The 14,361-nt window shown below is 37.7% G+C and overlaps 1 protein-coding gene and 1 long non-coding RNA gene across 9 annotated transcripts in view; one reads left to right on the top strand and one right to left on the bottom strand.

Annotated features, from left to right (window-relative positions):
* LOC125351882 (LIM domain containing preferred translocation partner in lipoma) overlaps positions 1 to 14,361 on the bottom strand; it is a 645,466-nt gene that overhangs the window by 51,666 nt on the left and 579,439 nt on the right. The window lies entirely within an intron of this gene.
* Positions 1,819 to 11,869, top strand: LOC125351884. The gene is made up of 3 exons (XR_007211040.1): positions 1,819 to 1,829; positions 7,420 to 7,422; positions 11,284 to 11,869. It is a non-coding gene; the product is annotated as an uncharacterized LOC125351884 (long non-coding RNA).

Here is a 14,361-nt window from a genome sequence, read left to right on the forward strand (position 1 = left end):
TGGAAATAAGAGTCTTACAGACTTTCTTGTCTAGGCTGGCTGATCTCTGCCTCCTGAGTAGCTAAAATTATAGGTGTGAACCATCAGCACTGGGCCTCCCTCACATTTCTTTCTTTTTTTTTTTTTTGGCCAGTCCTGGGCCTTGGACTCAGGGCCTGAGCACCTTCCCTGGCTTCTTCCTGCTCAAGGCTAGCACTCTGCCACCTGAGCCACAGCGCCCCTTCTGGCCGTTTCCCATATATGTGGTACTGGGGAATCGAACCGAGAGCTTCATGTGTAGGAGGCAAGCACTCTTTGCCACTAGGCCATATTCCCAGCCTCACATTTCTTAACATGTCTTTAAAAAAAAAAAGCCAGTCCTGGGGCTGAGCACTGCCCCTGGCTTCCTTTTGCTCAAGGCTAGCACTCTGCCACTTGAGCCACAGCACCACTTCTGGCTGTTTTCTATATATGTGGTACTGAGGAATCGAACCTAGGGCTTCATGTATACAAGACAAGCACTCTTGCCACTAGGGCACATTCCCAGCCTCTTTAACACATCTTTTAATCATCAAACTATTCCTGTAAGGCAGGGAGGAGGAGTGTATCTTATTTTTTAGAAGTGAATACTGAGGCTGTGAGGCTTTCAGAGTCACATGGTGAGTGAACAGCTCAGCTTGAGCGACAATTCAGGTCACTGGACTGCTAAGAAGAAATTCTGCACTGCTTCAGACAATAGGGATTTACGTGTTGACTGTCCTTTTTAGCCATGTATACTTGAATCTCCTCAGTTTCTGTTTCCTTAGTAGTAATATGCAGCTGTTAACAGCTCAAGTTCTCATTCTAGTTCTAAGAATCAAAAGAGAAAATGTGATAGTAGATCTTTCGTTGGAAAGTGTTTCATAGAGGAGTGTGATTATTAGAGGAAGGTGATAGGTGTACAAGTTTTGGGAAGTGGAAAATCATGGTTAAGAATATGTTAACATGGAACAAAGCTTCAACTATTTCTTGATCTACAGTAAATGAAGGGGCACAAGAGCAAGTCAGTGACTTCAGCCTTGTGAAGCAGACTGAAAGGTATGGTGATCTGGAGGAGGGAGAGTTGATGAGGGTGCTGTTCTTACATTATTCACAAGAATGATAGGAATTTGAGAAGGGCTGGGAAAATTAGCATCACTTACATGATTATTGTGCCTAGAAAGGGATAGTCTATTGGCTTCTTACTCAAAATCCTATGTGCTGGGCAGCCAGAGAATATATAGATTAATTTTGCTGGCAGGAGGGAAAATAAACCATGATAGTTTATAGATCAGAAACCCTGTGTTAAGTGTATTTATCGCATCTAATTTCTGAAACCCAAGAAGACCCAAATTTCCCTGATAAGTCCTAATTCAAGTGAAAACTGGGAAGTTTTATTAATCTGCCTGCTCACCTGACTGAGAAATGTGGATCTGCAATACCAAGGCTAGCCTAAACTGTGCAGCAAAAAGACCCTTCTCTTATTCCTCCCTCAGCCCTCTTTATTCCCTTCTAGTCTATTACTTTCCACTATGGCATACATACCAATTATTCACTTAATTGTTTTGTCACTAGAATGTAAGCCTCATGAAAGAAGGAATGTGTCTTGTTTTATCCATTTCTGTATCCTCAACAAGGAGAATAATGTCTTGGACATGGTGTATGAATATTTGTGAACAGATAAATGAATGGTAACACATCACTTTATGCTATTTCAGATGGAAATATGTACACAAGAAATTATAGGAGAATGGAAAAAGTTATTCAGGTCAAGAAGGTCCAGAAAGCAGGTGATTGGGCAGCAGATGGAAGGAGCAGCGACTGTTGTGATGGTCAGTGAAGAGGACAAAGAGATTTACGGTCCACATTCCAGGACTGAGATCAGAATACACTGAAAGCTCAGAATTCATTCACACAGAGAAGTGATATAGTTGAGGAAAGGAATCTTTCTCCCACCCAACCATTTGGCACCTGCCCTGTCTCCTCCTACTGTTGAAGTGCAGGACTGCCAATGTTTTCTTTCTTTCTGTTCCTCTCTCTGTTAGGGGAATGCTGGCCAGCTCTAACTCCCACTTTCTTTTGCACTGTCAATGACTTGCCAGTTTGAACTCCAATCATCACAGTATTTTTTTCTTTTAGCCAAGGATAAAACTGGGTCTGACTTCTCTTCCTACTGAGGTTTCTGCGTGTAGAAATACCATGTGATGGAAATCACCATGTTTGCTTCTAACCTATTTATATTACCAGGAAAATAATTCTATGGGGTCATGTGCATCATGAGCTTGTCATCTTGAGATGTGCCTGAGCAACTGTATGTGAATGTCACTATGATTCCAGCCGTATTTAAAAAGAATATTATGCTTTGGATGCTATATCACTCAGGATGCATCCTAGAAGCTGTGTCTAAATCTAAGTTTGGAAAATGATGGTGGTCTGGATGGGCTGGTAGTGGCTAGGTTATTTTAAAGTTCATGCCAACCTTAATATTCCATTCTGTTAATATGAAAATTGTTCCTAGTAATTATGTGCTTCCAATAGTCATAATCTGTCTGCACCAACATTCTATATGGCTTCTATCATTTATGCAGTCCTCTATTCAGAACATATTCTTTATACAGCTATAATGTGTGAAAATTTGCCCTAATTCCTACAAAGGAGGGGACAGGGGAGATAAGACAAGAACTTACCATTGTAATAACCATTATTATTAGTAGTACATGATATGTTAAGCTACATAACACATAAGATTAAATCAGAAAATGACTGAGAGTAACTTAAAAAGGTATGTAGATGACAGAGAGATTCCATAGAAGACTCTTACTTTCGGCAAGAATAGTTAGGGAAATACATTTTCAGAGAAAGAGGTACTTGAAATGAGTCTTAAAAAACAAGACACATGCTGCTGGTGGAGGTAAGGTAAGGGAACTCTGGGCAGGTACAATGCAAGTTATAAGAACAATTATTGCTAACTCAAAAGGAATATGAAGAGAGCCAGGTAAAATGAAAAGATTATAGTAAGTCTGGAGGGCTAATCTAATGTATTTAGAGATGTCTTGATAGGTATTATTTCACTGTAAACTAAGCCACATTTCCCCTTTCTACCAATCCCCTGACTAATAAAATGTCTATGATAAGATACACTAACATAAACTTGTTCAACTACTCTGGAGAGCAGTATAGAGGGTCCTCAAAAGGCTAAACATAGAGCTCCCCTATGACCCAGCAACCCCACTTTTGGGCATTTACCCAAAGGATCACAAACAAGACCATAATAAAGCTACCATTACAAACATGTTCATTGCAGCACTATTTACCACAGCTAACTATGGAACCAACCCATATGTCCCTCAGTAGATGAATGGATCAAGACACTGTGGTATATATACACAATGGAATTCTATGCTTCTATCAGAATGAATCACATTGCTCCACTCATAGGGAAGTGGAAAGACTTGGAAAAAATCATATTAAGTGAAGTGAGTCAGACCCAAAGAACACATGGACTCTGTGGTTTCCCTCATTGGTAATAATTAGTATATATCTAGGATAATCCTAGCAGATGATTGCAATAGCTCAATAGCTATGTACATATGATCACATAAGATGAAACTCAGAGAAATGAATTCCAAGTATGGAAGCAAACAGTTTATCATTGTTGTTGTTATTTCTAGCGCACTATGTGAAATTATTTCTTCTTTCTTTTGTTTATCTTCCTTATGGTTTAGCCCTTGTCACTGTATTTGATTTTGGTACCCTTGGTAATTTATATATGTTTGTCTGAATCAGGGAAGGGAAGGGGAACATCAAAATGGTGAGACAAAGGGTAAAAGGCGAACCAATGCAACAGCAATACTTACAAGCCAATATGTAGTAAAGCAACTGTACAACTCAGAGTGGTAGGGAGAATTAGGCAGAAGGGAAGGTGGGAGAAAAATGAGGGAGAGGTAACAAGTTGGACAAAAAATGTACTCACTACCTTATATATGTAACTGTAACCTCTCTGTACATCACCATGACAATAAATTTTTTTAAAGACATGTAATCAGTATGGAAGAACTTTCTGGATAAGACCTTGAATCAATTACTGCTGGAAGCTAATGGGCAAGAAATTCATAGTGAAGGCTGCAGATGTCTCCTGTAAGAAACTCGGCAGAAACCAGAGAATACTTGGTTAGCTCCCTACCCAAACCAAAGATAAATTGGATGCATTTGCAAAAAGGCATTAAAAAAATAAAAATTCCACTGACAACTTGAGTGTACAAGAAAACATGAGCGGCCTCTCTTTTCAGACAGAGGTGACCTATCTAATGGAGAGTCTAGAAATGTTTGCAAGTACACTGTTCTCACCAGGCAGTCCTCTGGCAGCTGCTCCTGAAACAAAATAAGAAGCTATAGAGTACAAACTGTACTCTACATAGACTGGCACATAAAGACCCAGAGGAGGGGAGGGTGAAAGGAGAGGCTGAGGGGGTGGAGAGAGGAAAGAAAGGCTAGGTATGATTATGTCACCAGGTATCCTTGGAAACCAGAAAACATCTTGTACATTCTGCTTGAGAGTTGAGCAGCACATGGAAGAAAAATGTGCCTGCTTCTGTCAACATCAACACTATGGGAACAGGATATCTCTGAGCCTTAATCAAGGTGGGAGAAGAAATTCCCATAATCCTTAAAATTTAAGAACCTATCACAAAAGAGAAACACCTAAGTTCGTATGTGCGTGTGTGTGTGTGTGCGTGTAGTGTGTGTGTGTGTGTGTGTGTGTGTGTGTGTGTGTGTGTGTGTGTGTGTGAAGAAGTGGGGGAAGAATGGATACAGGACAGAATATTAGAGTGTGGTGGTAGGGAAAAATCCCACAGCACAGTTGAACAGGAGGAACTGTGAAGCATTGAACAGGATGGAGGTTGACTAATTCTGAAGATGTCCAATCAACCAAAGGATTAGTGGGTATTATTCAAGGGAGACGCTCAGCCCAAGCAACTTAAAGACTTCAGGCAGGACACATGTATCTGAAGTATGAAACTAATGAGGACTCCTTGTTAACATATTCAGTTTGGCATACAACAGGGTCCTATGAATCAGTAATAACGTCCTTTACTTGATTTTGCTTCTTTGGATGTATTGAACATCAGGAAAATTTACTTGCCCAGCATGTGGCACACAGTGGTCTTAGTCTGGCTGCCCTAAAATACACAAAGGCTCCTGTCCACTGCTGAGGAAAGCCAATAACAGCAATGTATCAATGTTCACTAGGCGGCATGTCAGTGGCCAAATAGTTATAGCTACTACTAAAATAGCATTTACAATGTACCAGGAACTATTCTAAGACATGCATATGTACAAACATGTGTATTTACATATGCATGTATGTATGCATGTGTACATATATGTACCAATTAATATATATGAACATGCATGTATTACATATATATGTATTAGATTTCTACTTGAATCTTTATACATTTACAAGCACTCTTACTATCATTTAAGAATGCTAAAGCAAAACAAAAAAAGAATGCTAAAGCCCACATACACAAATATAGAAGTAATTCTGTAAAGGCCACTAGGGTTGTGGAGTTGCAATTTGAAGACAGCTCTGTTCAGGCTAGGAACCACCAGGTGAAACTTCCATGTCTGAAGATGAGTATATGAGTAGAAATGTGAGTGTGCATGTCTGTGTGCACAGGTGCCCTCTCAGAGAAAGGCAGGTCTACCAAATCTACGTGGAGATAAAGCTTAGATTACAAAGGCAGAGTAGAAGGTTACCACCTCTGACTATATTATGTAATTAAAAACAAACAGTATGCTATTATAGATCAATAACTCAGGTTAGTGTAGGACTGGATGGCTAAAAAAAAAACCTTCTAAAATCAGACTTGAACATAGAATGTGATGGGAAAGCAAATGAATGTTTTCTGTTTAGGATGTGTCTGTTCCTACTCACTTCACATGAACTTCTGCCAACCCATAATAGCAACATGGTTCTCAGATGTTCCTTCTCTCTTTTTGTCCCCAACACCACTATCCAACCCTACTTTTGGCTTCCAGAGCCTAATATGTCCCCATCATCTTTATCTTTGATGGCTACATTTATGAAGTAGACAGTGAGGCTTCACATCAGAACTCTTCAAGAGGAAGCCAGATAAATGTATCAAAGATCACACTGGACATTATGGCACTTAGAAACGATTCTGACAGAATTTTGAATAAGTATGTCCATGGATTCCACATATGTGGTGGTGCAGCGGACATGCTATTAAGCATTAAATAGCTACCCCTCCCTGCATGTGAAGTTCACAGTATAGCAAGTGGATCAAGGAATGTCAGTGTTCTTTGTGAATTGTCTTACTCCCAAGAGCTCACAGTCTAACACTTAAACACAAACAGCAATTCTCAGATCTTGGCCAAGGGGCTGCCATTCAAGGTCACTACCATTTAATACAATTCTTTGTCATGATGGAATCATTCTTTTTTTTTTCTTTTTTTGCCAGTCCTGGGACTTGAACTCAGGGCCTATGCACTGTCTCTGAGCTTCTTTTGCTCCAGGCTAGCACTCTATCACTTGAGCCACAGCACTACCTCTGGCCTTGTCTGTTTATGTGTTATGCAGGAATCAAACCAAGGGCTTCGTGCCTGCTAGGCAAGCATTTTACCATTAAGCCACATTCCCAGCCCAAGATGGTGGAATCATTGTTTTGCATCATCCCTGTGGTAGACATTAGGATATGGCAATTCTGGATTTGCAATGTGGGAAGAATTTTAAATTTTATTAAATTTTTAATGAGCTTTCATTTAAGCAAGCTATATGAGGCTAAAGTGACAGGCGTCATCTCCTTTGAATCTGTCATCAAATGAGTGGATGCGTTCTTCAGAGTTCAACAGGGGTAACACAGAAAAAGTCACTCTCTTGAGATCACATGGCCAGTCCCACAGTAGTCAGAATTTCAAAGTAATCCATTTCCTTGCTACTTTACTTTCCTCTCACAGTTAAATACACATTATTGAGATGAAAGTGTGTCATACATAGATTACTGTGAGTTGAATCCAAGCCCATTAACCTCCTATTTTCTCCTTGAATTAATGACTCCAGTAATGGAGTACTATTGGAGATCTAAAGGTTTTAAGAACCAACAACACAACAATAACAACAATAACAACAAAAAATAGGTCATGGACATCAGACAGATACCCAGAGAGGTAGATATCAAAAGTTTCAGACCAACAAATAACAGAACTAGCTAGCTAAAGACATAATTTAAGAATCCTAAGTAAAAATATTAACATAAATCTTTTTGAACTAATAGAAGTCATGTTAAAATGAGCGTGCTAGAATATTTAACAGCTATTATAATTCAACATCTTCTTTTTTTTCTCTTAATTTAAGTGATATTATTCTTTGTCTTTCTATATTGAAGCACTTCCGAGATTGTCATAACATCTAAATGCATGCTGGAATCATGAGAATGTAGAAGAAGCTTGAACGAAGCAAAACATTTTAATTTGTTTTACTTGTTCTTTTTATGATCATTTACAACATAGAAGTTGTGTTTGTTTTTTCCTACCCCCCCCCCCAATCATTACCCAATAAAAAGTTGTTTCCAATCTGGAATGCCAAGTTTCCATCCAAATATCATTTTGTTGGATATCCCCGAATGAACTCTTCCTAAACCCAAGATCTGCACTGGAGCTTGGATAGACTCACTGTTAAACAGCGAGCTAAACCACATTGTGGCCATCAGAGTCCCCCAGTTCTAGATGGGATTCAGAAGGGATTCCTCAAAGACAAAGCACCCATGAATCACAGTCAGAGATTCTCTCTCTCTGTGGTACTAGGAAAAGTTGTTCACTAATCTTGAAAGTACTTAATCAGCCATATCTTTGAGAAACAGTGAGAAAATTTAATCTATTACCTTGATTGTTATCCCAGCTTTTTCCTTTGGGCTCACAGATTGGCTGGGATTGTCAATAAGACTCTTGGAAGGAGACAATTGAATCACAAAATGTGCAAGCATCTCTGTAGAGAAAGAAGTGCCATCTAGTCCATGCCTGGGCTTCTGCATGGGACTCTTCCCTTCCCCCAAACAGTTATTCTAGTATAAATTTTACAGTTTTCTGTATTTAAAAAAAAGAACAGATAAATGACAACAAAAACTAGGAAGGGGATTTATTTTGGAGGGATTTCATGCTGACATAAGAAAGAATTTCCTGTACATATGGTCCCCAATTTTAGATACAATGCATTCCTGGAAATTGTATCATAAGGCAGATCAGCAGAAGGAAAAGCTGTGATTTTGCCCATTTTTTTTTTTTATTCAACAAACAGCTACAGAATGTCCATGGTATCCCAGGCATGATGTCAAGCTCTGCCCTATTCACTCAGCCTAAAAAAATGATCTGTGCATCAGAATGGGCAAGATATACAAGCATAAATAAGTGTTTATAAGGCTGTCTCCAATGAGCAGATCTTGGCACCATCTAGCACTCCTACTTTCATTCCCCACACACTCCTTTTCTCAGAGTTTGTCTAATATGATTGTGATGTCTGGAGCTCCCAAATCTAGGCTCATTTTTTCCAGCCTAAGCAGACTGTCTCAACTGTGTACATGTGGGAAGTGTTCCTCTGTCACATTCCCCAATATTTCTCTACTTCACCTCAAAAAGTCCTGTCATCATTTCATGACCTGCAGGTTCTTCATGTACCAAAAGAGGAAGTGAACTCAATCATTTCCAAGATTACTTAATTAGTTAGTAGTGATCCTTTCAGTACGGAAGCTCACAGGTAACAAAACACATGATAGTTCGCCATTACATTTGGAGTCTTCAGGAATAATAGGAAAAAAAGAATTCCTTCATAGGCCAAGAATAAATGGATCATTAGAGGGCAAATGATGAAACTGTGAAAGCTCCTTTTCTCCTCATGAACAAAACTGAATCCACATGAAGAGAACCAATAAGCCAAGGCTAGTGGCTCAGACCTGTAAGATCTAGCGACACAGGAGGATGAATCCTCATACATTGTTGTTCAAAGCTAGCCCAAACAGTAAAATCTGAGAGACTTTATCTTCAAAAATGACCACCAAAAACCCAGGCTGGAGGTGTGGCTTAACTGGTACTAGAGTACCAGCTAGGCAAGCAAAGGGAATGGGGCCCCTGAATTCAAATACTGGTACTAGCAAAACAAACAAATAACAACAACAAAAACATTGGATTACCAAAGTAAGAACTTGATCAGTGTCCCAAAAGTTGTTCATGGATGTTTTCAACTATACTGTGTAAGAGTAGAGAATGGTTAATAATAGTATTTATATTTTAAAAAGTGTTATACGAGTATTAAAAACCAGGCTCTCAGAGGATATTTCTAGGAATATACAGCAAGATGTCTCTGAGAATAAAAATAGTTTTGGAATAAAAATACATCTACCTCATCAAGTTATACATAAGCATGTAAATATATATCTAATATATTAGGGCATATTTATAAATTTTATATAATAAATGTAGAAATACACTTAGCATATGTGAATATATGCTTGTGATTTTACTTAAAAAGAAAGAAAAAAGGGGAAAGCAAAAGCAAAGGAAGAAGATGAGCAGGTTAGGTACTTGAAATTGTTTCTAGTGACTTATGGTAAAATTATAGGTGATGTTGTATTTTTTTTATCCTTTTAGAAGTAAGTTTCTGTAAAATTGAAGAATATCAGAATGCAAAAATATAAAACAGTGAGTTTCAAAACTGGATTCATCTAGAGAACCTTAAAGAATACAGATGGCTGAGATTGTCCCTAGAAGGGCTGACTGAGCTGAGAAGCTACCTAAATATTAGCTCTTGAATTACCCAGCTAATTGGCTAGCTATAGAAGAGCACTGTTTTCCAAATGTATTTCTTTTTAACTATGTACTATATTTTCTTCAATGTATACTTTCAAGAGAACATGACTTGCATTACAGCTAAAAGTTACAGTTATTAAGATCATTGCAAACAAAAGCTGATATTTAAAAACAAAAAAAGTCAGACACTAAATCAGAAAGGGAAAAGACCTGTACCAGAGACTTGAAGAAAGTTGGTTATTGTAGAAGAAAGATATATTTAGACTTGTGCTTTCTGGTAGCCAGGACAGAGAAGAATATAATATTAAGTTAAAATGATCATTTTTTGTTGAAGAAGACCAGAACTAAATTTTAATAGGAAATTGCCTTGATAATAGTGCCATGGTAGAAAAATCATTAATAAAAGCGTTATAGAAAATACAGTCTCCATCTCAGTTGTTCTGTCTCCCTCTATCTTTTGTAAATTTTATTTTGGTACTTGGGACCAAACCTAACACATCTAGTATATGACTTAGCAGTGAGCTACACCTCCTGTCTTAAGAAACATTTTCATATATAGGTTTCTTAGACTGACTTCTTTAAAAATCAAAAGGAAATGTGTAAATTTTAATTTCATGAAAAGATTATCAGATAAGCTCAGTTGAATAATCTGGGTGTACTTTATGTGACACTATATTTGTTTTTAGTAAAAAGGATCATGTCAAATATCTGCCTATCAATATTCAGTTTCCTCATTTACCATCTTTTGATATGATGATAGGACAGTTTTAGGAAATTAAGTTGGGGAATGTGCTAGGAGTGGGTGTAGAAAGGAGATGGGGAAAAACAAAACATAATAATTAACATTTGCAAACATAGAAGTAGGTTTTCTGAAGAGATAGTTGATGTGAACTTTTGAGAACGACTTTCCTCCTTTGCAACTACTGAGCACAGAATTAAAAAAAAAAAAGAAAACAGACAAAAAGATATCAACACTCTTTGTTGTTCATTGATGACTTTCAACATACATTTTGTCAGTGATGACTTCCAACATATGTTTTGTCAGTATTTGATTTAAAGTAACTTGATTTTTTTTTTAGCTTGTATCACCTCTGTATGTTACTTAATTGGACAAATATACATGTTATAAATGCAAACATACAATTTTCTAAGATATCAGAACATAACCACTTAATATAATGATAGAATTTTAAGGAAGTACTTTTTTTGGGCCTTTGACACATATGTAATGATTTACTGTTTGCAGTACTTAATATGATGGATTTGGAAATGCGATTACAACACTTCCTCGGGAGAATCTGCTCAAAACAAAACTAACCCTATTACACAACAGGAAAAATGAATCCAGAATCTTGTGCATTCTGCATGCTTTGTTAAAATCACAGATACCGTGTACCCTTTTGAGACCTCTGGTCTGCTTTAAGTAGCATATAAAGCTTCCTTTCCAGATAAAATGCCCAGAAATGTTAGCTGCTGCACACATAGTTTGCTCCTGCATTCCAGTGCCCTAAACCTGTCACTAACAGAAATCTGATCTGACATTCAAGACCCTGCGTGCAACAATCCTAAATAATCTTTCTAGCTTTATTTCCTACTTCTTGTCTTATGCATTTCTCCCCTACTGACTGAATCACTACCACAGACATATTGATCTCCACCTCTAACCCTTGACCATTCAGGCTCTTCAATTTTATGTTCCTCTTTCCTGCCTAACACCATCTGTCAAAGATTCTATTCTGTTTTTAAGACCTGGCTTCTTATCCCTCCACAAAGTATTTCCTGACTTCACAGTCCAAATAAATTGCTTCTGTCTCAATTCATAGTTCTATTATGACACTCTTCAAATCAAGCTGTACATATGCAGTGTACAACTTTTCCTTTTTTCAGATATAAATTTTTCTTCTCTTTTTAAAAATAAATGTTCTGGGGACATAGTCTTAGTGATCAGATCCTATAGCTTGTTCAGAGAGGCACATAATAGGAATTCAAGTATTGTGAAAAAAATCACCTGGAATTTTAACATCTAATCAACCAAATAGTTACATAGGAAAAGTGGAGAATGAAACCTGCATGAAACTTTCACACACACACACACACACACACACACACACACACACACAAACACACACTTTAGAAATTGAGGGAAAAATCTGAAATTAAGTTCTCATGAAAGTGTCTCTTTAGGGCAAATTGCTTTATCCCTTCTGACAAGCTAAGCTGAACTGAAACAGATCAGCCCTAGAAAGGCTGGGCAGTAAGCTGGCATGTTATGTGTTTACGAGGAGTTAGATGCTTCAAGTATAACCCAACAGTAAGAATTCTGTGAGGAAAAACTATACTTCTATTATTACTCTTTTTGTTAACCTTAACTGGTGAAATTATTTGCTCAAGGCCAGATTGCCAATAAAAATGATGTGGGGATTTAAATCCTGGGTTACAAACAATATCAAAGAAAGTTTAAGCCTTCCCATCCTACTAAACCATGTCTCATATTCCCAGTTAAGAACTTAGCTAAAGGTTAATAAGACAGTGATTCTCATATTACTTTATACATTTTCTGAACTTAAGAGTTAACACCTGCCAAGTGCTGGAGGCTCACGCCTATTTGTCAGGAGGCTGAGATTTAGAGGATTCTAGTTTGATGCTAGCCCAGGAAGATAACTGCAAGAAATTCTTATCTCCAACTTATCAGCAAGAAACCTGAAATGGAGATGTAGTTCAAAATGGTGACATACCAGCCCTGAGTCGAAAAAGTCAAGTGAGAGTGTGAGGCTCAGAGTTCAAGCCCCGGTACTAGTGCCAAAAGAAAAAAAAAGTTAACGCTTGTCCAATAGACATAAACAGAGAACTCCCGACAATTAGTCAGAGGCTCAAGGGACAATATACCTAAAGAGAGAAAATGCCAATAGAAACGTCTATAACACAGAAGATCATAAGGTCATTAAAATGAGGAAACCTACTACTCTCTGCTATTAAATTGTTCTGACAGAGTATAAACATTTTATATTTCTCATTATAAAAGGATTAGTAGTGATACTGGAAAAGTAAAACAAAAATCAATTAGAGAGTAACAAACCTCCAATTCAGTCCAGAGCCCTAGTTCAGACCATGTACTTGCTATCATATCATAATCAAGCAATTCCTTCCCTTTACTGGATGGTTGTTTGTGTCTCCCTGTTCAATATAGGGGTTGACAGTGCTGACACTATATAAGTCTGACACTAATTTGCAAATCTACAAAATCTCACTTGACCTGATGAGAGCATCTGCTCATGCTTACACTCAGGGTGCTGAGTGGTGTGTATAAAATGATTATCTATACCACTGTCCTAAATGATAGCCCATTGGAGAACACTATGTTCAGATGTGAAAGAGCAAAGATGGAAATTGTTTCACAGGTGTCTGAATGTTATTTGCTTACTGCCTTTCAAAGAGATCCCAGACATTGCCCTGAATTGTAGTATCTATTTCTTCATTCCAGATTATCTATTGGAATTTTAGTTTTAAGACAATCATAGGGTCTGGTTTTCCAATTTTGTTCTATACACAAAGGAAAGCTGTAACCATTTCAAATTCAGGCATAATTCCTCTTCATACCACAGCCCACAGGAATGCTAACAGGACTGGGCTTTGTTCTGGGATGGGGAGTGGCAGTACTTGCAGAAATACTTGTAAAATAGAAGAAAGGTATGATGAGCTTCAGGCGCAGGGAGGATAAGAAGATGTGGCGTCTTAATGGAAATGGCTGCAGAAGTGAAATCCAGTGGGGTGTATTTATTTGTATGTCTCTATACCACAGAACAAGTACTTCAACAACGACTTTTAAGATCTGAAAATGGATTTTCCATTCATTCGGGACTACTCATCGACTTCAACTAGCTTTGTTCCTGAGGTCATCTGGCAGGTCGCATCCATTGTGCATGAAGTTTGAATAAATTTTGATAAAGTTCTGACAAATCACAGCAACTAGTACTGGAAGGCCTGTGGAAAAACTACCTAGACTCTTTCCGACTCCCAATGCCCTGTCTACCTGTGCCTTGAACACGGGGCATCAGTGCAATCTCTAGGAGACGGCAGTAAATTGAATCATTTGTTCTGAAAATTAGTCCTGTCTATTCAAGCCACCAAATTTCTTCCTTTGGATTATTATCCATGGGACACTCTTTCTTAGTCTTCAGAAAGAACAAAGAATAACAAGTTATTTTCCTTCTCTAATGTTTTTTTAAAAATCAACTGTTATCAATATTTTTTAAGTAATTCAGGTTGCAATATAGAAAAAACCTATTAGGTGCTTAGTACTATGCTAAATGTGAGGGATTCTGAAATATTTTTTTACAACATTTAAGAAAACAAAATTAGTTGTTTCATACAACTTAGTCTTGGCTACACATATACTTTCAAGTTCTGCTCAATTTCCAGCAAGTAAATAAAAAACTCAATTTGTTTCGTACTGAATCTAAATGGTGGAGGATTTCAAAAAAGAAGGAGATCAAATAAAAGAAATCGTAGGCAATCTTTCATTAAGACAATGAACTTGAC

Source organism: Perognathus longimembris, chromosome 5 (assembly GCF_023159225.1).
Source record: "Perognathus longimembris pacificus isolate PPM17 chromosome 5, ASM2315922v1, whole genome shotgun sequence".
In the NCBI taxonomy this organism is placed as follows: domain Eukaryota; kingdom Metazoa; phylum Chordata; class Mammalia; order Rodentia; family Heteromyidae; genus Perognathus; species Perognathus longimembris.